General features: G+C 36.1%; 3 long non-coding RNA genes across 3 annotated transcripts; 1 reads left to right on the top strand and 2 right to left on the bottom strand.

Annotated features, from left to right (window-relative positions):
* Window positions 1–5,797: 5,797 nt before the first annotated feature.
* Window positions 5,798–7,656, bottom strand: LOC139963200 (uncharacterized). Its single transcript, XR_011791522.1, has 3 exons — window positions 7,503–7,656; window positions 6,466–6,664; window positions 5,798–6,045 (listed from the first exon to the last, which is right to left on the bottom strand). It is a non-coding gene; the product is annotated as an uncharacterized lncRNA (long non-coding RNA).
* Window positions 7,657–7,849: 193 nt separating this feature from the next.
* Window positions 7,850–12,601, top strand: LOC139963198 (uncharacterized). Its single transcript, XR_011791519.1, has 4 exons — window positions 7,850–8,259; window positions 9,071–9,240; window positions 9,907–10,064; window positions 11,388–12,601. It is a non-coding gene; the product is annotated as an uncharacterized lncRNA (long non-coding RNA).
* Window positions 12,602–15,575: 2,974 nt separating this feature from the next.
* Window positions 15,576–19,596, bottom strand: LOC139963202 (uncharacterized). The gene is made up of 3 exons (XR_011791524.1): window positions 19,496–19,596; window positions 16,959–17,047; window positions 15,576–15,599 (listed from the first exon to the last, which is right to left on the bottom strand). It is a non-coding gene; the product is annotated as an uncharacterized lncRNA (long non-coding RNA).
* Window positions 19,597–27,377: the final 7,781 nt, after the last annotated feature.

Genomic DNA, 27,377 nt, shown 5'->3' with positions numbered 1-27,377 from the left:
AGGCCGCAATGAAAAAGAACAAAATCGTTACAGTTTTATTGTTATTGTTAGAGCTAGTAAGCAACATTACTCTAAAATTCAGAGTGGAAACATTTAATTCACTTTAAGAAAAATATGTGGTTAACATGGTACCAGAGTAAGAGGGTGCCCCGTGGTAGGGACTTCACAACTTAAGTATAATAAAAAATGAAATAAAAAAGGCAATGACGGCTATGTTAAGTTCAAGGGTTACATTGACAAATGTTGTTTTGTTCAGTGCAGGGTTCATGAATGTAGGGTGCACGTGAATTTTACAATTGTTCAAGAAGGGTATTTGCGACTCAATTCGTGTGATGAGGTGTTTAATATTCAATTTTAAGAAAAATTATGATTACCTGAGCATGTTCGGCAATGTTCACTCAACTCTGTAAGGACCAAATTACAGAGGTGTTACATCATCACCATCATCGTCATCGTCATCGTCATCATCATAATCGACATCATCATCATCCTTATCATCATACTCATCATCATCATCATCATCATCATCATCATCATCATCATCCTAAACATCATCATCATCACCACCATCATCATCATCCACATCATCACCATCCTTATCATCATACTCATCATCATCCTCATCATCATCGTCATCTTCGTCATCATTTACCTTTACACAAACGGGGATCTGCGAGAATCACCGAAAGAGATAAAAAAAAGCAATATTACGATATACCAATTTAACTTAAGGGTATTGTCTGGTGGAAGATTTTTATACATTGTCCTCATGTTCTTATTTTTCTATTTCTAACCATGTGGAAATTGTCCCCATTCGAAATTTTCTTCTTTTAGAAATTTGTTTTTCAAATTCACCAGTTTTTTTCACCAGAAGCACCGTTTGTTCGCACGCATCAATTTGGTTAATGACGTAGTGCAGGCAAATAGGCAAAACGAGCGACTTGAAGTTAGCACTCCCATTTCCTCAGCAAATACATTTCTCGTGTACACGCACAAGTGATTGCCTAGCATATATTTCGTACACATCGCGAACATAAAGAGCCTACCATGTCCAGTTGGTTTACGTACGTAGCGTTGCACATAATACACTCTCAAACTAAAACCACAGTTCATAAACTGTCCTTCAAAATCGCTGAAATAAAATTCATGGATCAACTTTACAGTAAAGGAAACTTAAAAAGTATTAAAGTCACCGACATATGAGCCTTGGCCAAGGGCGGCGGAACCGGGGGGGCACAGGGGGCACGTGCCCCCCCACTTTTCCTCAGGTTAAAAATGTGCCCTTTTTCTACATAAAAATTGAGGTGTCTCAAGTTGGCAATTAGAGGCCAGGGAACTAGAATGAACACTCGGGAAGGGCCGTTTCCGGCCATCTGAGGGGTTTGTAAAACCAAAAATTTTCTTGTACGCTCCGCGCCAACCGATGGTGGCGCTCCGCTCAGATAGTCGTGCATACAACTTTGCAAATCCTGGCTACGCCCCTGACTTTTAATGAATTTCTGTGGGTCAAACTCACAGCTATTTCGAATGGAAAAAAATGGTTAAGATATTAACAAGAAATAATCTCTAATTCGGAAGATTCCTACACTAGCAACTAGCATGATTTCACCTCATTTTGTCTCAAAAGAAAACTTGTTCCTCGTTTCCCAATTTGCACATTGGATAGTGCAGTGCTAGTATGCATATTTTCCTTGAAGGGGGGGGGGGGCGTTGATGGAGTGATGAGTAAACGCAAATAAGATAATACAATAAGAGTTATAAAGGGTACTAAATATAAGGCTGTATCAGTCCAATCGAATTTCTGCAAAGTGCCCTTTGATGTCGGTGCCCCCCCAGATTAAAAGTGCTTCCGCCGCCCTTGGCCTTGGCGGAATCGATAGCAGAGCAGAATGTAGTACCGAGAAGCTTAGGCTTCGCAGAACTGTCCAATTGTAAACGTTAGAGTAGCCTACATGCGAACATTCTTTGCGTTGGAGCTGGACAGCCCGATGTATAAACAACGTAGAGTCTGCTGTTCAAACTTATCCGGTTTTACACAAAAATCACGAAATCCCAGATGTACTACATATTTGACGGCTTAACGATTTTTTAAAACATATATAATTTATAAGAAATTTCACCGAAAATTAAGGAAGAAATTAATCTGTATTCAAACGCAGTTTATGTTGTGATCACTATGGGAACTGTATACAGTGTGGGTTATGTCGCAATCTGCATTTGCGAATATGACGTCACGTTCTGTACTGTTCAAAGTATACTTGAAATATCCATCCTACACGATTAAAAAATCGTTTCTCTGTCAAACGCAACATTAGCTTTCTCATATTTTGAAAACATGTTTGATCTATAATTTATCGTATTTTAAGGTAACTTCTAAGGGCTACCATACAATTCTTTTAAGGACACTTATTTAAATACTTATCAATATTTGGTTTATCGCTCGTTCAGAATATCTATACAAATATTACATTTGTCAAGGATTCAATATATTTATTTTACACCACCTTTGAAGATGTGTTAGCATTTTATCCAGGAAGGAAATTCACTTTCTAAATATATTATTGAGGAAGATAATATTTATATGCAGGACGTGAAATTTAATAAAATATTTCGCAACGTTATTTATATTATTTTGTTTTCGAATCATCAAACCGTCTACTTTCAAATGATCAACTTTAATGGCTTTACTAATAATAAAATTATTAAAAAGACTTTACGCACTCAAGTCACAGAGTTCGTAGATGCCTGTCAGAATCAAGAGGAAAACAAATTAACCATAAAACCATAACAAATAGTATTCGTTTGAACATTTCTAAATTAGATTAGATTTTTGGAGGGTGGTGTGGATCGGGAGAGGGGGGGGGGTAAGGAAGTAAACCATTTGATTGAAGCCTCCAACGTTTAAGTTTGCGAGATTTATATGAAAGGCAACATTCGAATTCGATATCCATAGCTTCTCCTGCACCACAACCCGCCACACACACAGAGCACAAGGTATTATTTAGTATAAAAATGTGAACTGCACATCAACCCCGGCTCCATTCTGCAGAATTTCCCAATAGCAGACTGACTGAATTAATCAATTTGGTTATTACTCTTTGGCTACTTCTAATTAATAGCGACCTTGTGTTTAAAATTTAGTGCAAAGCTTCTGATTGGTTCGCAAACCTTTTAAATTCATATTTAATAAACTGGTGGGTATTGGTATACTATAACACTGTAAACAATAGATAGTCAATATGACTAAAAAAAAATAGTCACAACGATGTCTCTATCGACCAGTTTCTTCTAGTCATTTGACTATATAACCTTAGTTTTGTGACTAATTAAATCGAGTTTTCTGACTAATTAAAATTAGTCCTTCTACGATGCCTCTATCGACCAAAGCTTAGTCCAGTGACCAAAAATATTAGTCATTGCAACTGTGACTACTTATTTAAGTCACAAGACCAGTTTAAGATTAAGTACTTTTTAGTTAAGAAATGAGATAGTGACACACATTGTAAGTTTCATGGTAATTTTTATTAACATTCAGTATTAATGCAAAATGTGACAAATAAGCATTTCATTTAACAGTCATTTCATAAAGAACAATAACAAACACTAAAGGTTAAAGAACAGTTAAAACTAAAATAAATGTTTATGGGAAAATTGGGAAAACTTATTTTTACAAAATTGTCAAAATCTTTTCTGATAAAACATCTTGAGAATACTTATGGTATTACTTTGAAATGCTCCTAAGCCATTAAGTTGGAAGTGTTCAACAGTTTTCAAACAATTAGAACCCCTGATGACCTATACCTATACAATTTCTTAAAGACCCTCATTGTCCACTGACCATGCATCATTATGGGCTCCATCAGTTTCATCAAAATAGCAGCATGGAAGAGATGTGGAAAGACAGAAAATGGGAAAAATTGCAAGTACACAGCTCAAATACAAAAATAGAAGTTTAGCTAAATAAATTATCTTATTTAATATTTAAATATAAATATACATAACATATATTTAATATACACAAAATAATATATCATATTTATAAATTTATTTATAAAAATAATACCCCATGTCAAATCAAATGGTATAAAAAGGCCTTGAGTAGCTCTTTATGACCTTAACTGTTAAAAAGGGCCCGAAAATATCCTTATAATCATCATCTCGAATTAGGAAGTTGGGAGAGATATTATTATGAGTTTCTGACCATGGATGTGATGGTACAATATTAATGCAAACTATAAGCTATGTCTTGAATGGTAGAAACTTACCTTTTAGGTCAATTTTTGGGGTACATTTTAAATGAGGTCCCCACATTCAATCACACTAACCTCATTTAATGTAATGATTGTAATTTTTGCCAAGTACACTGAAGTCCATGTTAAAGACTTGCCCGATATATCGAAGATCATTTGCTGATAATCTGAACTTTGCTTGATCCCCAAGGTGTGCGCAAGTACACAAACAATGATCTTATACACTACACTTATGTGGGGCTTAGGCATGCAATATATATAGCATACTAGTAGTATGACCGGTGTACATTATTTAATATAACCGGTGTGCAGTATTATGTGTATGTATATGTTACAATTTCTGCTGAGAAATTATTTGTCATAAGTTTGGTTTATGACTCACCATAGTTTTTCTATAAATCAATGATGAATACTCAAGTGAACTATCTCTTTGCATTACACAAAAAAATATCCTTCCTTTTTCACTGTTGACATACAGTTGTGACAAGGTAACAAAGGCCTAAAGACATTTGGTTAAGTATGTAACATTTGTGCTAGCCGCACTCTGTAAATGTTATGTAAATTAGCCATTTATATTGCAACATTAGCACAGTATTTACGGAACACTATCTATGGTCCTTGGTAACACATATCAGACATTATGCTCACTATGCTGAGATACATCTACATGTTCCCCAGGGGACATCCCATATCATTGCAGCCATAAAGCGGTGCAAATGTTATACCTCCCAGGGTACCCTATACACCTGGGTAAACAGAGGCAATTGAGATTAAGTGTCTTCATTACAGATACTTACTTATGGACCAGGTTGGTACATGAACCCACGATCATGGAATCACGTGTTCAGTGCCCTAACCATTCCGCCACAACTTCTCTATGTCTTTACGTACTGTGGTTATTTCACTGATTGCATAATGCGCACTGTATATCACAGATTGTTCCTTATATTTAAGGTAGCATACGCCTATTACAAGCCCCATTGACTTACACACTAAATCACAAAAGTAATGTGGTCTCTAAGTCTAGATAGAAGTTTACACTAGCTGAATGCTACCTATCACCGGATAGCTGACAAGTTGGCCTTTCAAGGCCCTTACAATTTTCTGTATCATGACCATGTAGATATTTTGTTATTCGACCCGGAAGTTTTCGTCACTTGTAAACAAACCTCTTCACTCAGTGGTTAACAATTTTCCTACGCTGCTCCTGTGAAGCCTAAAGGGGTCTAAAACTGCCTCAATTGACCCAATGTACCCACCACATGTACTTCCATATATGCTCTTCAACATGCAAGCCACAAAAAATAAATTATGATTAATAACAGGTCAAAAAAGATGTTCTCCCGCTGCTTTTTGGCACTTTTCCTGAAGGAGAACAATCAAGGGAATGGATATAGACTCTAATAGGAGTATGCCACCTTAATTGAGAGATTAATTTTTTTCCATACCACAATGATACTTTTCATAGTCGTTACAACATAAACCACAACAGAATTCTCTGCAATTATCATTTTTTGTCCATAAAGATGTCTTTTCGGAGATTTCGGAGATTTCAGTATGCACTGTGCAGTGTGTAAATACACATATGAGCAATACTGTGTAAGCATTAACCAGGTCTACGTCTGCAGCAACATTTCTAGTCACCAATTTTGATAAGCTTGACCAAGTTTGGTGCATTTATGATTCTTGCAGGTTTTATTGGTATCCGGATCACAGTCCACTTGGTCTGGCTTGCCATACTGCAGAAACATCATCCAGAGAAGGGTCAGCGGGGAGGGCTTTTTCGTCTCTGGCTCTGAAATGTGATGAAAACTACTTTTGTTTAGCTAAGCTGATTCCTCCCAAACTGACCTACAGGACATACCCCAATGTATTCCTGATCTGTTTGGAACATGTTAAACTGATAATGCCTGTCACTCCAGTGCAACTGTTAAGTTACTCAGAATAAGAGAATAGAATTGAAGGTGTTCTTTGCCAAAACTGGATCATTGGGATTTGTAAACCACAGCCTAACTATAACAGTATGTACTTAGTCTAAAGGAAAGCTGACTGAAATGCTATCTAGGTACACAGTTCACCTCGATAACATATCCAGTCCATTTAAAGGTTTATGCATAGGTTGTTACAGTGTATTAAAGACAGGTATAGGGGACAAGAGATAGGTAGGGGGCATAATTTGTGATAAAACATTCAAATTTGTTGCTCGTCAAATTACCTTAATCTCCACGGGTGGCAAGCACTGGTTCCTATAGTTACTACAGTAGATCTCCCATGGAAGTATCAGGATATCTATTTCTGCTGTCAGAGTTGTTTGGAATTTGTTGTTACCTCATCTAACCAGTTGAGTCCATTGATACCACAGCCATTCAAAGTATATAGCTGTGAATGCTGAGGACTTGGCACATCAACTTTCTCTGCAAATAGACAAACAACATAAAATTAATGATAGGCTGAGTAGGCTCAAAACCCCTTGATGCACATATACAGGAGCAGAAAATGCATACCTTTGTGGAATTTTTGCTAAATAAGACTCAAAACATTCTCTGTCCAGGGTATTAGCACTCAGCAGCCACTCCACTTAGGATACAGAACCCTACAACATTGCTACAGCTGGTGTAGACTTGGTCTAGGAGTAGGAAGTAGGATACTAACATAGCGCCACTATGAACCTGAGGCCTAGGCCTAAGCTAACAACATTATGGGTATTTCATGCATTGAAACTGAGTTATTGTCCTAAAGTTAAACACCAGGTTCTTCCAACTTGAGCAAAAATATCGTAAAATATGAGTACCATGTACTTTAGCGTACAAGAGCAGAAGGTAAGTCCCACTCCGAAGATCTTCAGTTCATAGTGCACGAAATGCAGACGGGTTGGTGGTCGACGAAGTGTCTAGAAACTTGACGTATGCTAGCCTACACCACAGGCGCTCTTAACATTATACTAAGAATATAGGCCTAGTATACTAGCTAATAATACACATTTATATAAAATTTGTCATATAAGTGTGTATTACTGCTACTATAGTACTAGGCCTATACATCTACGAGCGCAGGTGGGCTACACCAGGTAGACTAAACTCCTAGCCTAGCTTCGTCCTAGCGTTAGCAACAGTTTTGCTTACTAAGGCATAACGTTATAATTTTACCCATACTTTCCAGCCAAACATATCGCGGATATTCAAACCTTCCTTGAACATTATGTCAATTGTGTCAATTATTATTTATCAGAATTTCAGTTGTGATTGAACTTACGTAACTGACGACATTTTGAAACTGCTTCTGACAGTTTGCTAAATGATTAAGAATCTTCTCATTTTGTTGATAGCCCTGTTCTATCTGCAGTTAGGCAATGGCCGCGAGTACGACGTACGACGTACCACGTACGTGCATACAGTATATATGTAATCGCCGGTGTAGCAGTACAAACTGTCGCAAATATTCCATATTCAGTATAAACTGTCCCAGTCCCACTGGGACAGTATATACTGAATTTACCAGTACATTTAGTCTCCCGGACCTTTTGTACAAGGCCAGATGGTACAGACTGTCTCCCAGGACAGTTTATGCTATGATGAAACGAGGGGGGGGACATTATTTGTTGGTCGCATATTTGGTTGTAAATTGTGTCCCCCTGAACACTACGTCCGCATTAGCATGTACGTTCGAGTAGCAAAAATTTAATTAGTAATGGACTCTGGCAGTATCCGTATTATTAGCAAACTGTCGTATTTCGGCTTCCGTATATTTAGCAGTAAAGTCGAGCGACAACTAAAAATGGAAAAGCTAACAGAAAACGTGAGACAAATTGCAGATATTCTAAGAGATGAGAGCTATTCAAGTGGGTTTACAAGAATAAAACAGAGAAGGATCTTACGGAGACAAAGTCAGTCTTTCAGACTGGCTGAAAATGGAACTCTTGCATACCGAAAATAAAGGAAAGTTTTGCTATCTAGGGCTTCTCAACTCGCCCAAATCGAGGCAGCTCATACTGACTAGTGACATCTATAAGGTAATGTCTGTAACTTACAGTATAGGATACACAATATGGTATTGGTTGTTAAATGGCGAACGGCCATTCCACAGTTAAACTATAACCAGGCCTCTAGGACTGATTGGTGCACAAATCATGATATTCTTTTACCACGTTTGGTTAGTTGTAAAAACTCATTCGCAAAAGTCAAGCAATTGCTTATGCAACATTATAATCAGTTGTATGCTTGAGCAAAGTTGTTGAACAAAGTTGTTAGGGCCTATTTCTTTTCGTTTTGTTTACCCAATTGTCTTAACAAATTTTTGTGAAAATTATTATAAATTTCTACCTTTTATCGCCCTGCCTATCATAAAAGATAACAACAGATCACTAACGCTTACAGAGCTAGTCTGGTTTGCATGCATGGGACACTATAAAATGCTATTATTGGACAATAGCATATAGCCTAGCCTACTTCTAGAGGAAAGTGGCACTAATACTGTACATAACAAATTCACGTTCATTAATTTTGGTTGGTAAGAACAGATATTGAAGGCCTGATAGTACTTTTTTAGGTGTGGCATATTCTCTACATGCCAAACCTCACTGCAGAAGAAAACTCCTTAAATATCTACAGACCCAAATAGTGGCCATGCAATATGTACAATAATGCGAATATTCCATTTCAAACACCGATATAGAGTTGTAATTCAATTTTAAGGCACTTCAGCTAGAACTACCAATCCTGCAGCCCATATATTTGTGTGTGTTTGTTTGTTTGTTTTTTTTTGGGGGGGGGGCAAAAAAACATGATATCTCCTTGATCATGAATTTTCTTATCTCTTTGAAGGTGTTCATCTTTGCATAGATAAACCAGACAACAGACTATGTCTAGATTCTATTGGAATACTATCAACGTTGATGTAACAAGTTATGTTCAACAGGATGTCTAAGCGTCATTGTCCTGTAGACCTACGAACAAGTCTCCATAGCATTCCTGTAACTGGATTATGGAAACAGGTAAATTCTCAATCTGTTTTAATTGCACAAGATGTCCGCAGTATGCAGTGAAGGTTTAGTATAGTTAATGTCACTCTTTCTGGACAAATTCAACATTTACAAGTTTAAAGGTAGTCTGTATTGGCCCTAAATTTTGGCCACTTTAATTGCTAAAAGTTTTCAAAAAGTACTTTCCAAGGGGTAATAACCCTTTAAATTGTGCTCAGAAATTCTAAATGATGACACGAGATATTGAATGTCCCAGTGAGGTAAATTTCCTCCAGGGAAATAAACATACTTCAAGAATTTTGTCCATAGTGAAAATTTGGCATATTTAAGGCCTATACAGCATACCTTTAAGCCACACTCTGGCCTAACTGCAGAGCAACCATCAATATAGGAATATAATTGTAAGTTGCAAAAAGTGGCATATCATTTTTCTGGTTTAGTGGTTGAAGAGATTATAAATATATGGTACAGTATGGTGTAAGTTACATTTTCATGTTTGCAAGGTAAAAATAATTGGCATAAATCCACCAACACCCTGTTTCGATCAGATATCCCACTGTTTTTATCTAGATCTCTGTACAGAATGAAGCAATGGAATAGAACAACAGTCAAGGCAAAGCATGCAACTTGTAATTGTTTTTGAAATTAGCACCTAAATGCTGTCTTCTTTCTTAACAGGTTGGTGTAGATCTTATTGGTCCTCTACCAGTGACAGCTGCCAAGCGACTGTACATCATAACACTGTCTGACTTCTATTCAAAGTGGCCTGAGACTAAGGCAGTGCCTGAAAAGACTGCAGCATCAACTTCTTATTGCATTACTGATGTGATGATGAGGTAAGCATGTCTTAAAAAGTGAATAATTTTCTGTAGTTAGTTCCAATATGAATGGCATCATATCTGTTATTTGTACCATGCAAATAACTTGTAGTGCATGGCAGAATGCTGTGTTTGAGTATAAATTATTTCCAAATAGGTATTAAGCATACAGAAAGATCACAAAGGTAGGTGAGAACAGAGAAAGTGTACTGTAAATCTTTGCAGGTTAAGTCCCCATTAACAAGTTTATATGTAAGTAGTTTTTGTTCCTATATTTACTTGCAAAGTTTCCACCTCTGGTTCTTAAGTAGCATATAGCCTGACAATTGTCGTCATTTGATTTACATCCCCAAAAAGTGATTTTGGCTGGACATGTTTCACTGCAGCAGACACAGTTTATTTGTTCAAACAAATGATGAGTAAATAATTAAGACCACATTCCACAGCTAGACACCACCTATTGTGTGTTGTTTTTCAAAAAGGTGTTGGACAGTTTGATATTGTAACCACAGGGAACTTTTCTGTTTAGAAAGTGTGAACTTATTACCACTTGGCTGTTTTGACAGGAATTTCGACAAGATAAGAGAGATAATGTATCAACTGAGTTTTGGTACCATTTCTCTGTTAGGTCCGTTGTGGAAAATTGCTAAATGTGTTTGTGTGTGTGGTGGGGGATATTTCCTGAAACCTGGGAGAGGGACCCCTTTTTCTTTGGCAAAATAAGGCAATGTTTAGGTCTCCTGATGCAAAATGATGTATAATAGTACATTTTACTATAATAATGGTAAGCTAGCATTATTTGTTTTTGCATTTGGGTCATACAGAGGGTGTTTTGAACCCCCCATGGATCCTGATTCAGGACAATTTATGTTTGATCGGCATTAAACAGTCATACCATGCACACATACATCAATAGAGCTCCAAAAGGCATCAAATTTCTGTTGTATCCTAGCTTACTCTAATTTGATAAATTTCTGATATTAAATTTAATTAATATGCCCCAAAGTTGTATTGGCTCATGTGGTTAAAACTTTTCAGGTTTGGTAGTGAACTGTACAATATAGCGCCAAAATTATGACATGCAATCTCCAATTAATAAAATGGAGCCAGTAATCCCATAAACATGTATGTGTCACAATAAAAGATCATCCAATTAACTCAATGCCTAAGCATAGTTCAGTTGTACACTATACAGTCTACACTTAACCAACATGGTGAATGTTAATTATCTTTGTAGTGGAGCTTACACATAACTTTCCAAGATGATAATTTATTTTATATATGACTTACAGTGTGGTATTCACTACTCATAATATTGCTTTCAACTTTTATTTTGCACAGATTTGGTTGTACTGATATCTCATCCCTGACCACCAATGGAGGGAGTATGTATGAGGTTAACAGAAGACATGTCTAGACGATTTTCTTAGCAGTTAACTTGTTACCGACAATAATCTTGTCTTTCACTCTAACATATCATGAGAGAAAATTGCGTCGGCTGCTATACGTTTAAGCAAAGACAGGCCATTGACTTTTCACTGCCAGTCGTAGTCGAAGGGATGTGACGCTCGAAATTCTTTATCACCTCATTACTTCATTAAATAACAAATAAGAAGGCGTGTTTCTTGGTTCTGGAAGTTGTGTTCAAGATAAGTTCTCATAGTAAAACATATAACCGACCATATTCTTCTTCCTGTTGTAACTTTTGCTGTTATGGATTTCTGTGTAAGTCTTAACGAAAAACCCATTGGATATATGAGAATCAGCTATTTTATTTGTAATTAACAATCAAGATTAAATTTTTGACCGTATCAAGTTGCACATTAAAGCATTATATAGGTAATCCTACTGTTTGTGGAAAGCAGTTCAAGGGGGGAATTCTAATAGGGAAACTTCTGCATGGTTTTATTGAGGTCTTTACCAAACTCTAAAGAGGATGTTCTTCATGTGGATTATGAGAGTTTCAAGTACATATTGTTTGAAGAAGAGTGACAGTAGTATATCATTCTAATCAAGCAATACCTCCCTGCTTGAAGGATGCTCTAGAAAGCATGGAATATCTTTAGTTGCATCAGAGCTACAAAGGGAGAGTCATCATTCCAGTTAAATTTCCCCATGCAGGGGGTAGGAAGTGAGGGTGGGCACACAACATCAGAGGGACATTTTCTCATTCCACAACCACCACTCGATATGCTATAAACCGATACACACCGGCCATATCACTTAAATATGATGTATGATGTGTTAGTATGTTATCAATACTATTTATTGAGATTGTTAATTGTTAAACGTGCTATAAAAAGATATGGGATGCCATTTAAAAATAGCATGTACAGACAGTGCCCCCCCCCCCAGGCTCCTACCTCCCAGATCCCATGTATAATCATTTTTCACTCTTTGCCCAGTCTGATATAGATTCAGAATATTGTGTTTGTGCATGACTATCATCCAATTTCATGTTTTGATTGTTACTATATTAACTTTCTTTTAACAAACTTTTCTCTACAAGAATGACATATTTAAAGTGTGAGAAACATGATGAGACAAAAAATCTAGCATATTGCATCCTGCTCTGTCCTATTTGCTTTATTCTTTCCCTTGTTTGGCTTTGTTTTGTTTCCTGTATGTTTGCAGCTCTTTTGAAGAGGGTATCGTTCTAATATATCTTTTCTAACTTGAACCACTTTTGTCCAATAAGAAACATTCATAATAAGAAACAACGAACCTTTATCACTGGAATTGCCTGGAATGCCATTTGTCTATACAAATGAAAATTTGCTTCACGCATGGCCATCACAACGGGGCTTAGGGGGCATGGGGTTTGGGAATGGCCCTCCACCTTGTTGAGAGGGAGAAAACCTTGACGATTGAGTGACAAAAATAAGGAAGGGTAAAAAAGTAAACAATAAAGTAGTAATGAAAGTCAATAAATAGGTGTCAAGTCCATACGGAGAGGGTTGGGGCAGTGTTGACATGTTCAAGGTCAGAGAAGTATCTAGTCCAGCTACTTCATGGTTGTTATTAGCAAACAAAAATATTTTGGAACTCATCACAGATAGGTCACAGACTTAAGAAGACCCCTCCCCAGGACACAAATTCGATAACTTACCATCCCAACTCCCCCCCCCTTATACGTAACTTGAAAACACCCTCGGTTCCCGTCCTATAATGAGCTTTACGCACGGATGAAATTTCATATTGCCTAGGCAACTCTCGTAGACCCATGAAGTACAGTTACCATACTTGCCAAAACTTACCCACTGTGTGTTAGGGAAATACGGCAACAATGAAGTTTGGACTCCTAAAGTTCGTAATATTTTACCTCTGCAATTATCATTTTTTTTTTTGTAGCTGTTGCATTCCCTATCCCGTACCCGCCCTCCGTTGGGAGGGGGGGGAGTTAGGTTTATACTACCCCTCCCTCTGTAAAAATGACTATGAACATGCAACATATACGGAGGATGAAATAGCAGCAATCACTACAAAAACATGATTAACATCTTCTACAGATGGAAGACTTGTTTCTTTTTCTTCTTCTTTTTTTCCCCTTCTATTTTTTGTTTTGCAGCAACGCACAACGTCTCATTTATTTCCTGTAACATTTAACTCTGATGTATGCATCTGCTCTAATTATTGATATAATGAACTCAATTGCCTTTTGAATGTCGAAATGCTTAAATTTTATGCGGGACAAAAGATGCTATGAAGTATTTGCGGACATTCTGTACCAGGACATTTCGTCCGGTGGGACTATATTTGCTGTGAGGGTGGGACACAATTTTCAGCAGATAATGTCCGACCGGACTAAATATGCTGGTACAAAGTGTCCGCGGAGACACTTTGTACAGGGGGACACTCTGTACTGTCACACCGGCCGTCGTCTGAATTTTTAATCTCTGATCAGCTGAGCACACGGTATTCTACGGTACGATGATTGGATAAAAATAATGACGTCATTGGTCAAAGCTGAAGGTTATAGAAAGTAAACAGACAGAAGACTAGAACATTCTCGTCACGCTTACATACATGACATGCTTAGTGAGTGTCAAAAAATTTCATACAAATTTATGTGACTAATTTATGTTAGTCGAACGACCATGTAAGTTGGTCTGCTACTAACGAATTGGTAATGACTAGCTAACTCTAGTCACTGTGACTAGATTTTTGCCATTCGTGACTAACTAATGTTTACAGTGTAGTGTAACAGATTACAGTATGCAGGCACGATATTTTCCAACGCGATAATGTCATATAGGTTTAGTCACGCTTAACGTATGATTACTTTAGGCAAAATTAAAATCTTCATACGTTATAGAAAGAAAAGAAAAGAAAAAGTTAAGAGATAATATTTTTTGGCGCAAGCTATTGCAGATTTCACAATATTTAGTATCATAAATTATCATTCTCCGAAGGTCCCTTAAGGCTAGATTGATGATGACGTCGGGAAGAGCATGTCTGGAATTTAAAAGTGAAGCCATTGTTTTACAAACTCTAATAGCCCAACGAAAGCCTGTTCTTTTAACCTTATACATAAAATTCCCTCTAGTGACATCCAACATAAATAGTTCGTGACAAGTTTTACGTGCATTGTGGCATGTTATTTGAGTTGATGAAAGCCTTATGTTTTCTGTTTGAGCTTTGTGTTACATCTGAGGAACTGACCTGATGATCTGTTAGACTTAGTAGACCAGTCACTTTAACAGAAATACAACATGGAGTGAGAGTGTAGCGTTTTAACGATTGTACTATCTGCCTAAAGTCATTCTTAGAAACAAAGAAAGCGACTACAAATACAATCAATTGATATTAACATACTGCATTCATCATGACGGTCTGTAGACAGTTGAAAAAACAGGGAAAAGGGAATTTTTGAAGTCACCGTAATACTGTTGTAAGACTATACAACTATACAATCACATTGCTAATATAATTCAAGAAAACCTACTGTTCGTTATAAAATATACGACATTAATTTTCACACAATGTAAAAAATACTTGTAGAATTACAATGACGTAAAGAAATGATAAGCTGATATTGTGAATTCATACGGTTAGAGAATACAAATAAGGAAAAATAGCTGTGGTGTGGGTAGATTTAGATGATATATGTAACGAATATAACGGTTACCGAGGTTATTACTTTACCAGTATACGGCGGACACAATTAACAATTAAAGTGGGTATCTACATATACACTGCGTGTGAGAGCATTGCACATTTTTCAAGCACCTCTAAAACAAATTTACTTTTGAATATTTTTCATAAAAACGGCCAGAGCAGCACTTTTTCAATACATTTTTCTACTGTTCAAGAAAATGGCACTTTTAACTGTCATGATTTATTTCTCAACAAACGGATTTAGCAAGGAAAGAAAATGAAAGAGTGAACCATTTATTGACAAGAACGGCACTTCTCATTTATTTGCAGGAGCCTTTTTTGTCCCTTCTCTTTTTAAAGATGGCTTTGGTGGGGTGCGGTGAATTACCAAACTCATGTCATGAATGAAAACATTGAAGATAATATACGCACTTCTTAGGCAGCTTAATGGGAACTCTGTTAGGATCAAGACAAAAGAGTGATACAGAATAATTGTAACAGTTCACATTTCAAATAGTTCATTCTCTACTTTCATGCTATCATGCATGTTATTATTTTAATATTCTGAATACACCAAACTATATTAAGTTATACAAAAGTTTTAATATCAACTTAAAACAACTGCATGATCTGCTATCAATGGGTTTCTATAGAAGCCATTTTCCCACGTTGGTATGCTCGTAATGATCAATATGACCCCTGACCTTTGAACCTATGTAGGCACTAGATCCAATGACCGGCACATACTAAGTGTTTGAAGTTAACCGATGGTGAAGGAGTAGTTCGCGAAACGACACTTCTCCCCCCTTACGCCACCCCCCCCCCCTTACGCATATAAATATGACAAACGGCCAAAACACATGAAGGATATCAGGTCAACCAAATGTCACATGATCAAATTAGGTCAAACGTCAATTTGAGCTCAGTGAGACGAAATTTAGATCTAATGATAAACAATAATATCGATGGACTTCACATTTGATGTGAGCAAGGGTGTACGAAAGAATGTGGCGAACTACTCCTCATTCTTAAACCTCAACCTTGATTGTTGAGTGCATGACGATCGATGTGTCCCCAGATTGAAGTTGTCATATACCCAACTGTGGCGTGCAACTTCATGGATTACCTACTTCTTACAACCTTTTAAAAGGATGAGAATGTTAGCAAGGCATACCCTAGTGAACGTGAACAAGGTCATCCACCATTCCCAACCCCACCCTGCCCCACACCTCCATCTTCACTTCCATCCCTCCATGTTCCGCCTGTCTCCGCCTCTCTCCACCTCTCACCCTCTCGCTCTCTCTCTCTCTCCACCTTGTTTATGTCTTAGCACGCTTCCTTTCTCACAATATTTTAACATATGATTTTCGTATCCTGATTTCGACAAACTTGTGTGTATAGTATATAGTGTATAGTGGATGACCACCATATAATATTATATCAAAGGAGCGTTTACCTTTTTAACTTTTAAGTATTGACGTTTCACTGACTTGTAACTTGACAACAAAAATCAAACTAAACAACCATACGTGACCAAAGACGGTATTTATGTAACCATTAAATACATACGATGTGCAAATTGTAATCCATAAACCCTTGCGGGTTTCTCCTACAGTTGTGGTCGCTTAAGCGTCGTAAAAATAACTACTGATTATTATTATTATTATTATTATTATTATTATTATTATTATTATTATTATTATTATTATTATTATTATTATTATTATTATTATTATTATTATTATTATTATTATTATTATTATTATTATTATTATTATTATTGAGATTAATAGAGATGAATAAGTGAATACTTACTTAAGCATTCACTCGCATAGCAGCCAGTCAGTGTGATCCATAAGAACGCGTACAGTTTCATGATTGGTTTTGACGAATAGTATGTCGACCTGTAGACCAATAATATATCAAAAGTGGAATTCGAAAAATGGATAAAGAGTCGGTACCAAGAAATTGGAAGGAGAAATGTCTAAAATTTAATTATAATTAATAAATTATTCTACTGATTTATCAATGCAGATCAAGCAATATATAAGAAAAACATTATCCACGTCATATTGAAACAAACATATATCAGGCATATTAATTTGTAAGTAGAAAACCACACAATTTTACATAAAAGCAAAGAAGATATTACTAGTATGCAACAAGTGTTTCTAAAGACAGATAAGGAACGGTGAATCTGCGTGTATGTGTGTGTGCATGAGGGAAGGGGGGGGGGCTCTGTGTGTGTCCATGTCTAAACCTTACAAGTGGCGATATGGGACAAATGAAATTCCTGTCACCAATTACCAAATAACAGCGACCAATAGCCATGGGTTGTATAGATAGAGAGTTGTAGAAGAAAGGTAAATGACATCGCTTGTATAGCTAATCCAATAGAAAAAAACGTTTTGGTGTGTATATGTGAATTGGGGGGGGGGGGGGTCGTTTGTATGTGTGTGGCAAGGACGTGAGCTGGTGGTGGTGGTAGGTTGATGTAGTCACATCATTCAAATTTAGTGGGGACATAGATGATGATCTTTCATGGGCAAAACATCGATAGGAGGGCACACTTGACACAGTGTTTTAATTTTAGTATATTCTACGATGATTTTAATCCGCCAAGTAAATGATTTTCCGAAAGGTAGGAAGAAGAGATATTCGGGTGCTATTTCATTGAATTCACTAGAAATAATAATAAATATGACGTTTGGTAATATATGTTAAATTGTTTGTAGTATATGTGTTGTGGGAAATTTGAGAGCACCTAAAATCACACTGCAATTGGAGAACCTCGTGTAAATTGTTAATCACTGATCAGTGAATCTTATACCACCTGTTTGCCTAACAAATACTACACAAATTTAGGTTTAATGAGTAATCATTACCATGGATGGTTGTTGCTGTTCATATAGTGGAATGTAATGTTTCTCTCATCACCTCTACGTTACCACCCACCCCCCCCCCCCACCCTCTCTCCACTCTCTATGTCTCTCTCTGATTAAAACTTAAATTCAAAATAATTTTTTTAAATTATTGAAAAATTATAACTTTGATGATTGTTAATATGTCGGTTTCATGCATCATTATTATTACTATGGCCTACTATTTAGAATTCATAAAATTGAATAATTACAACTTTGATGATTGTTAATATATCGGTTTCATGCATCATTCCTATTACTATAACCAACTATTTCGAATTCATAAGATTGAATAATTACAACTTTGATGATTGTTAATATATTGGTTTCATGCATCATTATTATTACTATAGCCTACACTCTCTATGTCTCTCTCCGATTAAAAATTAAATTAAAAAATAATTTAAAAATGATTTAATACATTATTCTTATTACTATAGCCTACTATTTAGAATTCATAACATTCACTAATTAAAACTTTAATAATTGTTAATATGTCGGTTTCATGCATCATTCCTATTACTGTAGCCAACTATTTAGAATTTATAAGATTCAGTAATTATAACCTTGATGATTGTTTTTATATCGGTTTAATGCATTTTTCTTATTACTATATTGCCAACTATTTAGAATTCATAAGATTCACTAATTATAACTTTAATGATTGTAAATATGTCGGTTTCATGCATCATTCTTATTACTATAGCCTACTATTTAGAATTCATAAGATTGAATAATTATAACTTTGATGATTGTTAAAATGTCGGTTTAATGCATCCTTCCTATTAATAGCCTACGATTTAGACGATTGGAAATATTTTCGTATTATTGAAAAATAGCGTGTTTCAAGATTGAACTCAAAATGTCAAAATCTTATTATTCTTTTGTTGATGTTGGTACTGTAAGTATTTGAAAGTTTAATAATAATAACTATGTTAGCCAATTCAGCGAGAATATTACAGTGTCATGTTAAAGCCATCTCTTCGATCTGAAATGTCAGTTAAATCTATAATCATAAAAAGACAACACAGAAGAGGTGCTTTTCGTCTGTGTTATTTACTCAGAACAATTGTGCTAACGAAAATAGTGGCGTTTTTACAGTGAAATAATATTACTGGTATCTTGATATTATAAAAGTGATATTTAGCAAGTACATGAAGGCAAACGTTTGAAGTTGGTATAAAAAAGTGAGTCGTTATATTGGCCATCGAAAATATTTATATCGATAAATAAGTGCATAATTTGTGTGTTTTGTTATTCTGCCTATTTACTTCTTCAAATTCTTGTTCAGTTCTTACAATTTAAGCAGTATCATTTCCCCTTTTCCTACTATATGGAATGAAAATATTGATTCATCAACTCCTCAAACTATTTAAAAATCACCTTTGTTCCCTCATTTTATTTAATCTTTATTTAAATTTTTAAACTTACCTCAAATATAAGGAGCTGTAATTTCTAGGTGAAGGAAAGTCACAATTTGCTTAATTCCAAGAGTATTACGCAGTAAGGTTTTGTAAGTTCTGTAACGTATGCTTGTTCGTTCTGTAACGTATGCTTGTTCTTTAATATATATCTACGATTACCAAATCTATTTATAACCTGTGTCGTCAGCTAAGCAAAGTTAGCACGTCAAATTAGATTGGCAAATAGCCCAATCATACGATTATGCGTGATTTGGAAATAAAACCTAATTTGTAATTGCATTGCCATAAAAAAATATATAAAAAAAATATTTGAAATAAATACACAAAGTGTCTGTCAAACTTGGTCGGTTAGTGTGCAGTGGTGGGTGAGATCATATGACATACCGCGATAAAACATGTGTACTTATCATGAGAGTCAAATGTGTATGCTAACGTCTCTCTTTTTGTGTGTGTGTGTGTGTATGCATCATAAAAGACCATGAACATTGTGGGATCATCAAGGTTAAATATCAGTTGTCAAATATTATTCTAATCCAACAAATGGACTCAATTCATCAGTCCCCATTAAGTTCCTGCCACTACCGTTTGTCTTACCTTTATAGATAGATAGATAGATAGATAGATAGATAGATAGATAGATAGATAGATAGATAGATAGATAGATAGATAGATAGATAGATAGATAGATAGATAGATAGATAGATAGATAGATAGATAGATAGATAGATAGATAGATAGATAGATAGATAGATAGATAGATAGATAGATAGATAGATAGATAGATAGATAGATAGATAGATAGATAGATAGATAGATAGATAGATAGATAGATAGATAGATAGATAGATAGATAGATAGATAGATAGATAGATAGATAGATAGATAGATAGATAGATAGATAGATAGATAGATAGATAGATAGATAGATAGATAGATAGATAGATAGATAGATAGATAGATAGATAGATAGATAGATAGATAGATAGATAGATAGATAGATAGATAGATAGATAGATAGATAGATAGATAGATAGATAGATAGATAGATAGATATAGATAGATAGATAGATAGATAGATAGATAGATAGATAGATAGATAGATAGATAGATAGATAGATAGATAGATAGATAGATAGATAGATAGATAGATAGATAGATAGATAGATAGATAGATAGATAGATAGATAGATAGATAGATAGATAGATAGATAGATAGATAGATAGATAGATAGATAGATAGATAGATAGATAGATAGATAGATAGATAGATAGATAGATAGATAGATAGATAGATAGATAGATAGATAGATAGATAGATAGATAGATAGATAGATAGATAGATAGATAGATAGATAGATAGATAGATAGATAGATAGATAGATAGATAGATAGATAGATAGATAGATAGATAGATAGATAGATAGATAGATAGATAGATAGATAGATAGATAGATAGATAGATAGATAGATAGATAGATAGATAGATAGATAGATAGATAGATAGATAGATAGATAGATAGATAGATAGATAGATAGATAGATAGATAGATAGATAGATAGATAGATAGATAGATAGATAGATAGATAGATAGATAGATAGATAGATAGATAGATAGATAGATAGATAGATAGATAGATAGATAGATAGATAGATAGATAGATAGATAGATAGATAGATAGATAGATAGATAGATAGATAGATAGATAGATAGATAGATAGATAGATAGATAGATAGATAGATAGATAGATAGATAGATAGATAGATAGATAGATAGATAGATAGATAGATAGATAGATAGATAGATAGATAGATAGATAGATAGATAGATAGATAGATAGATAGATAGATAGATAGATAGATAGATAGATAGATAGATAGATAGATAGATAGATAGATAGATAGATAGATAGATAGATAGATAGATAGATAGATAGTGGATTGAGCACATATTGATCATGTATGCCTCTTAAAATGTACAATCAGAACCTGATTTTAATCCAAAACCATTGTCTGAGTTTGAAGTAGCCAGGCCGGACGGGAAGGGGTCTAGGCGCTTCATGCCCCGGCCCGGATCGGTTTGGAGGTCCGAAAAAGTATGGGATAAGAAATAATGTATTATGATTTACATACTATACTTGAGAAAATTATTAAAAATGAGTCTTCGTGACATATAGCAGTTATCTCCAGGCCCCAACCTGGCTCTCGGTGTCCTGGAAGGAGCTGGTCGTGATTTATTATTCTTTGGCCCTGTTTAGCGTTCAACTGGTTTTAAAATACTATTTCACTAGTTTGCCACTTTCTTAAAAATAATGTTTAAGCCTACACAGAAGAAGGAGGGATGGTTGGTTTGGTGTGAAGGTGGGGTTGAACAAAATCTTTACTCTATAAATGTGTTACCCCCCCCCCCCCCCATGTATTTATTTCTCCAGTACCTCTGGCTCACTTCAGTTGACTTGAGTAAGCTCCCAACATTGCATGTGGTTGGGTTGTGCAAGGACGTAGTACACATGTAGTAACCATATAGTCGTTCCCCAAGTAACCCCTTCCTCTCCACAAGGATCACATTTCTTTTGCATACCCACGTGAACCAACGTAATTCGTCACCACGATGATATAGCAACTGCTGTATACGAAAGTTATACCTACCAGATGAGGTGTGTCAGTAGGACTGTTATAAATGCTACATAATATATGCGGTTACGTGAACCTAACGCTGTGCGGTTAACGTTTATATTTCGAGTAGTTTATCATATACAGCTTTGGTATATTCTCCAAATATATACAGGCGCGTATCCAGGGGGGCGTTGGGGCGCGCCCCCCCGGGTAAGGAAAAGAGGAGAGAAAAAAAAGAGAAGAAAAAAGGGAAAAAGAGGGGGGAAAAAGAAAAGGAGGAAAGGAAGGAAGGGAAAAGAAAAAGAAGAAAGAGAGAAAAGGAGAAAAAGAGGGAGTAAAAGATAACCGTCAAGACCTCGGGAAGAGAAAGAGGAACAGTTATAATAACAGTGCTGATAGCTATTATATACACAGGGTAGCCAGTGAAAGATCGAGGATTACGTAGGGGACGTGCGCCTCACCCTACCCCTTGGAAGTAAGATAGAACACAGGGAAAATCTTGCATCGTTTACGAAATAAATATTTAATTCTGACGGCATCACTGAGTTGTTCGATATCATAGTCCCACAAACAAAACATCCTTGTTTTATTTATAATTTTGAAAATAAAATGCAATTATCGTTTAATATGGTCATAAGTGTCGAACATGAGGGCATTTTACAGAGAATTATGTCCCATCCCACAGCACCCCCCCCCCCCTTCCCAACCGAACTGGCCACATTCGGTTCCACAAACATAACGTTTGTCATAATATAAAATAGTAGCTATAAGTGAGATAACTAAACAACTAACAGTGAGGTGAGAGGACGGTTAAATGAACTAAATCACCCTGATATCACATATTGATTCCCTTTTTAATAAACTATTTATTTGGAGGTAGCAGATGAGGTGACATTATATAAAGTTTCGGTCCCCTGGTTAGAGCAATACGTTGTACTCTACTCGTTCCGTCTTTAATTGTTATGTAGACCATTGAGAATTGTGTATTGCTATTCCTTTCTAGCTTTCTGTTGTGAGTGTGGGCGGTGTGTGTGTGTGGGGGAGGGGGGGGGGGGGTAGGGGTGGACAGTGCTAAAGATGTAAAATGTGAAACCCAATAGTGTGCATATTGTGCGAATTTAATTATTGTTATACTATGAGGCAACAAACATTACTGCAATAATTGTGTTATTATTACAAACTGAATAGTGGGCCAGCTCTTTTTGGATTTCATGATGAAATGAGGAAGATAATGTTTAAATCGAAAATTCTTTTTGAGGAATTCTTTGCACGATTAGATATCATAAGGAGATCTTTCCTATCCATCTTGATCTTTTAATAGTTGTGTTGAAGGAGAAGTCACATGTAAAGCATAATGTTACAAGTACACAATAACTGCTAGTATTCTGGCCAACGTCAAGGGCTGAACTTATCACAGCGTCATACGCAAATTTTACTTACAGAAATGGTTGGTAACGTGTTAGAGCAATCAATCAGGAAAGGTATGTCTAAATTGGCGAACAAGAAACTAATTTCTTCAGCTCGCGATAGCATATAGTCTACGACGCATTAGTGACTAAATTCACATCACACTTGAAAAGGCATTGATATAACAATACAAGTGAATGTTACAGGGTAGTTTAATACTGGTGTGAGGGAGCTGTTTCCGTACAGTAAAACACTGAATATTCAGATCGTAGACGACAACATGTGGTGAAAGATAACCAACAAGAAGAGTTGCAGGTTTAAAAACTGCAGGAAATTTCAACGGGGTGTTTATTTTACGAAAAGCTTATAAATTATAAGGAAATATGTTGACGTGAATGTTCCATTTATTTTGCAAATCTACACAATGAAATCTGTGGCGACAAAAATTGTATATTATTACTGGAGCGTTTCGAAGTTGTAAGCAGTTGAGATGTATCCAGAAAGGCCACTGATATGACATAATAGTATATGCGTCACTATTATGGACTCTGGTCCCCAGTCGTTGGTTATTAAGGTCTCTTCTTCACTCAGAACGATACAGTTAACCGGTCAGTGTAGATATCAGCGGCTTTCTCGTGTAATATCAATCGGGGTTTTTATATGATGAACAACAATGGAGAGAAAAGCAGGTGGAAAGTTCATATGCCTGTAAACTAATGAGAAAATATTTTATTTACACAAACATCTTCCTAATTCTTATTAGATAGACTTTTGCCCCTAAATATATTTGCCTCTCCACCAATTTCATTAATAAGGATGCTTGTCTTTTATAAGTGTAACACGAAAAAAAATTCCTTGTTGTTGAAATATTTCAGAATCAACCCTGCTTATCTCAACCCGTAAAACATTTAAACAAACCACAAAAAAGGGGTTATAAGTTTATTTTACTACGTTCACCGATCAAGGCTCTTTATCCAAGTTATCAATACCAAAGTATTGAAGATGTGTGAAGTTTCATTAGTATTTAATAAATATCAAACACAATCATCAATTAAAAAACCAAAACAATGCATTGCTTTCGGGATTGCCAATTTGGTGCGATGTCCTATTAATTGCAGAGAAATGGAGTTTATCTAACGATTTTGATTGATGGTTATTTGTAAATTATTAGTAGATTCCCCGTATTTAATGCAACGTGAAATAATTATGTATTTCATTTAAAGGGTTTGCTATCTCTACCTGTGGTATGTTTTTGGTTTCGATGATAATCGTAAACTATGCATGAAAGCAGGCGGAGAGTGTGTGTAAGTGTGCGTGTGTGTGTGCGTGTATGGGTGTATGTTTGTATGTATTTTAGATTCTCCTCGCGAAGAAGCCTCATTGGCTTCTCAAAGCCGCAAGATAACCGAAGTCAGTCTCTTAGATTCATATTTAACGTCCATGATTATGAATTGTCAATTGTCATCAACTCTGTAACTGAACGATACACATTAACTTTGGAGTGACTCTTGCACTGGGGACCTTGTGATATAAATGTGTCGATATATGTATGGCTATTGAGTTACCTAGGATGGTTGATATAATATTTCATCTCCATAATATAACCCTCTTGTAATATACAACCAGCAGCAGATACCTAGTTAGTGAAGATGGTGGTAGATATGTGCAGTGGCGTAGGAAGGTACTTTTGAGTGGAGGGGTGGGGGGCTGAAGACTGATGGCCGGCCTGGGGAGGGGTCTAAGGGGAGGGGGTGTCCTCCTCCCCTTTGGAATTTTTTGCATTTCCAGGTAGCCTCAGATGCAATTTGGTACAATATAGCACACTTCAACACCCACTCCATTTTGTAAACTTAATTTTGTATTTTCACCAGGCCTTAGATGCAATTTGGTGCTCCAAATGAGATTTTTTTTCTCATTTGGAAATGAAAAAGGGGTTTTCTGACTTGCGAAGCGGGGGGGGGGCGGAATGATACTTGCGCCCCTCCACATTTTTCACTGGGGGGGGCTGGCGCCATCCCAGCCCCCCCCCCGGTTCCTACGCCCTTGGATATGTGATATTATTCGAGTCATTCCCATGAATTAAAGTAATCTACATAGTCAAGAGAATGATAATTTACACACACTGGGATTCTGAAGGAAAAGACACGATAAGTGAGAGAGAGAAGAGAAGATTCGATAACTGACGATTTATTATAGTTTTCGACAAGAAGTTGAAGGGTTTAGTTATCCTAGGGAGTTGTTATGGACTCCCTTGTTTTGCTTAAACGAAAGTGCTGTAAAAAATGGGTCGTATTTGTATTGTAACGTTGACCTCGGTCCACTGTATACAAGCACAGTCAACCAAAATGATGAATAGAACTTTCTGTGTTGTTTCTTGAAAATCACTTTATTTCTCAAATTTGTACAGATGATTATTCTTAATTGGTGAGTCGAAGAACAGCAAGACGGATTTACAGTGTCTCAGTGTATAAAATGGTTTCAACCTTGAGTAATTGCTCAAGAGTAACACCGAGCCTGGAAACTAGCAATGACCTCTGATGAGCATGTAATAATAACGTATACCTGAGTAAATACACTCACTGGTATCTGAGAAAGTTTCTCACCAGCACAGCTACTCGCGAGTAAGCAGAGTATACTAGATAACAATAAGCAGTATTCTCCCCAGTTCATATACCACAGTTGCTCTTGAGAAAGTATCCTATGAGCAGGTCTCTAGTATGCAGCTAAACATTGAGAAGACAACTGAGCAAACGTCTCAGGAGTAGATTTCTCATCAGTGAGAAAATATAATTTGAGCAGTTCTCTCACTAATTTGAGTAGAGGACCAGCGAGTAGATTTCTCATGAGTAGGTAAACGATGAGAAAATATATTTGAGTAGTTATCCCACGAGTAGATGTCTCGTGAGTAGATTTCTCATGAGTAGGTAAACGATGAGAAAATATAATTGAGTAGTTATCTCACGAGTAGATGACCAGTGAGTAGATTTCTCATGAGTAGGTAAACGATGAGAAAATATATTTGAGTATATGGCTGGCTAACTATTGAGAAGGTATTTGGCGAGTAAATCAATCGCCAGAGAGACGTCCGTTCACGTGGTATATAATGTAAGGAATTTGATTAAAAGTATTCCAAGTTCGCTAGATCGTAAATTAACAGTCTTTCCCAAAATCTAACAGACAAATAACTACCAAATCATGGCTAACGATCGTTTTAAAATTGACAACCAACATGTATCATCATGAACTTGTTTACTATATACCCCACTTGCGTTCAATGGCTACGTGACTCTCAGTGGCCTATAACACAATAACGGGTCAACATATCGTTCCTTATTTTCTTAATTAACACTTTGGTCCCTACATATATTCTGACCCAAATTACTTGATACAGAAATAATTACTAATAACACATTTCTTAGCTCGCTACGTTACGACAAAGCGCTGCCTCGAACACAGTACCTAACGTTGCAGTATATTAACCAGCCTATCGAACCTAGCCCTTCGTTAAATTCTCCAACTAAGTTTACTCTGAATAAACAACCGTTTCTTGTCCTAAACTAATTTACGGATCATTGCAACAATTTATAAGCAATAGGTCATTAATTTTACAGCTAAACGTGTCCCCGTTCAAGTAATTAAACTTATATAAGGCCCAATTTACCCACAATTCCGACAACTTACATGTATACGTCTAAACCGCTTGCGTTCTTTCGTTCGACTTCCTAACACATGTGTAAAATCAATACAGGTATGTACGGTAATTTTCCATGGAATTTCCAACGTTATAACAATACACAGGAAGCAACGGGTGATGCAATCAGCTGTTCAGTGATTGGCTAGAAGCCTCTCGCACGACTATATGCAAAT

The sequence above is a fragment of the Apostichopus japonicus genome, chromosome 21 (genome assembly GCF_037975245.1).
Source record: "Apostichopus japonicus isolate 1M-3 chromosome 21, ASM3797524v1, whole genome shotgun sequence".
Classification (NCBI taxonomy): domain Eukaryota; kingdom Metazoa; phylum Echinodermata; class Holothuroidea; order Aspidochirotida; family Stichopodidae; genus Apostichopus; species Apostichopus japonicus.
The sequence above is the reverse complement of the archived record's forward strand: the minus strand, read 5'-3'. Positions and strand labels throughout refer to the sequence as shown.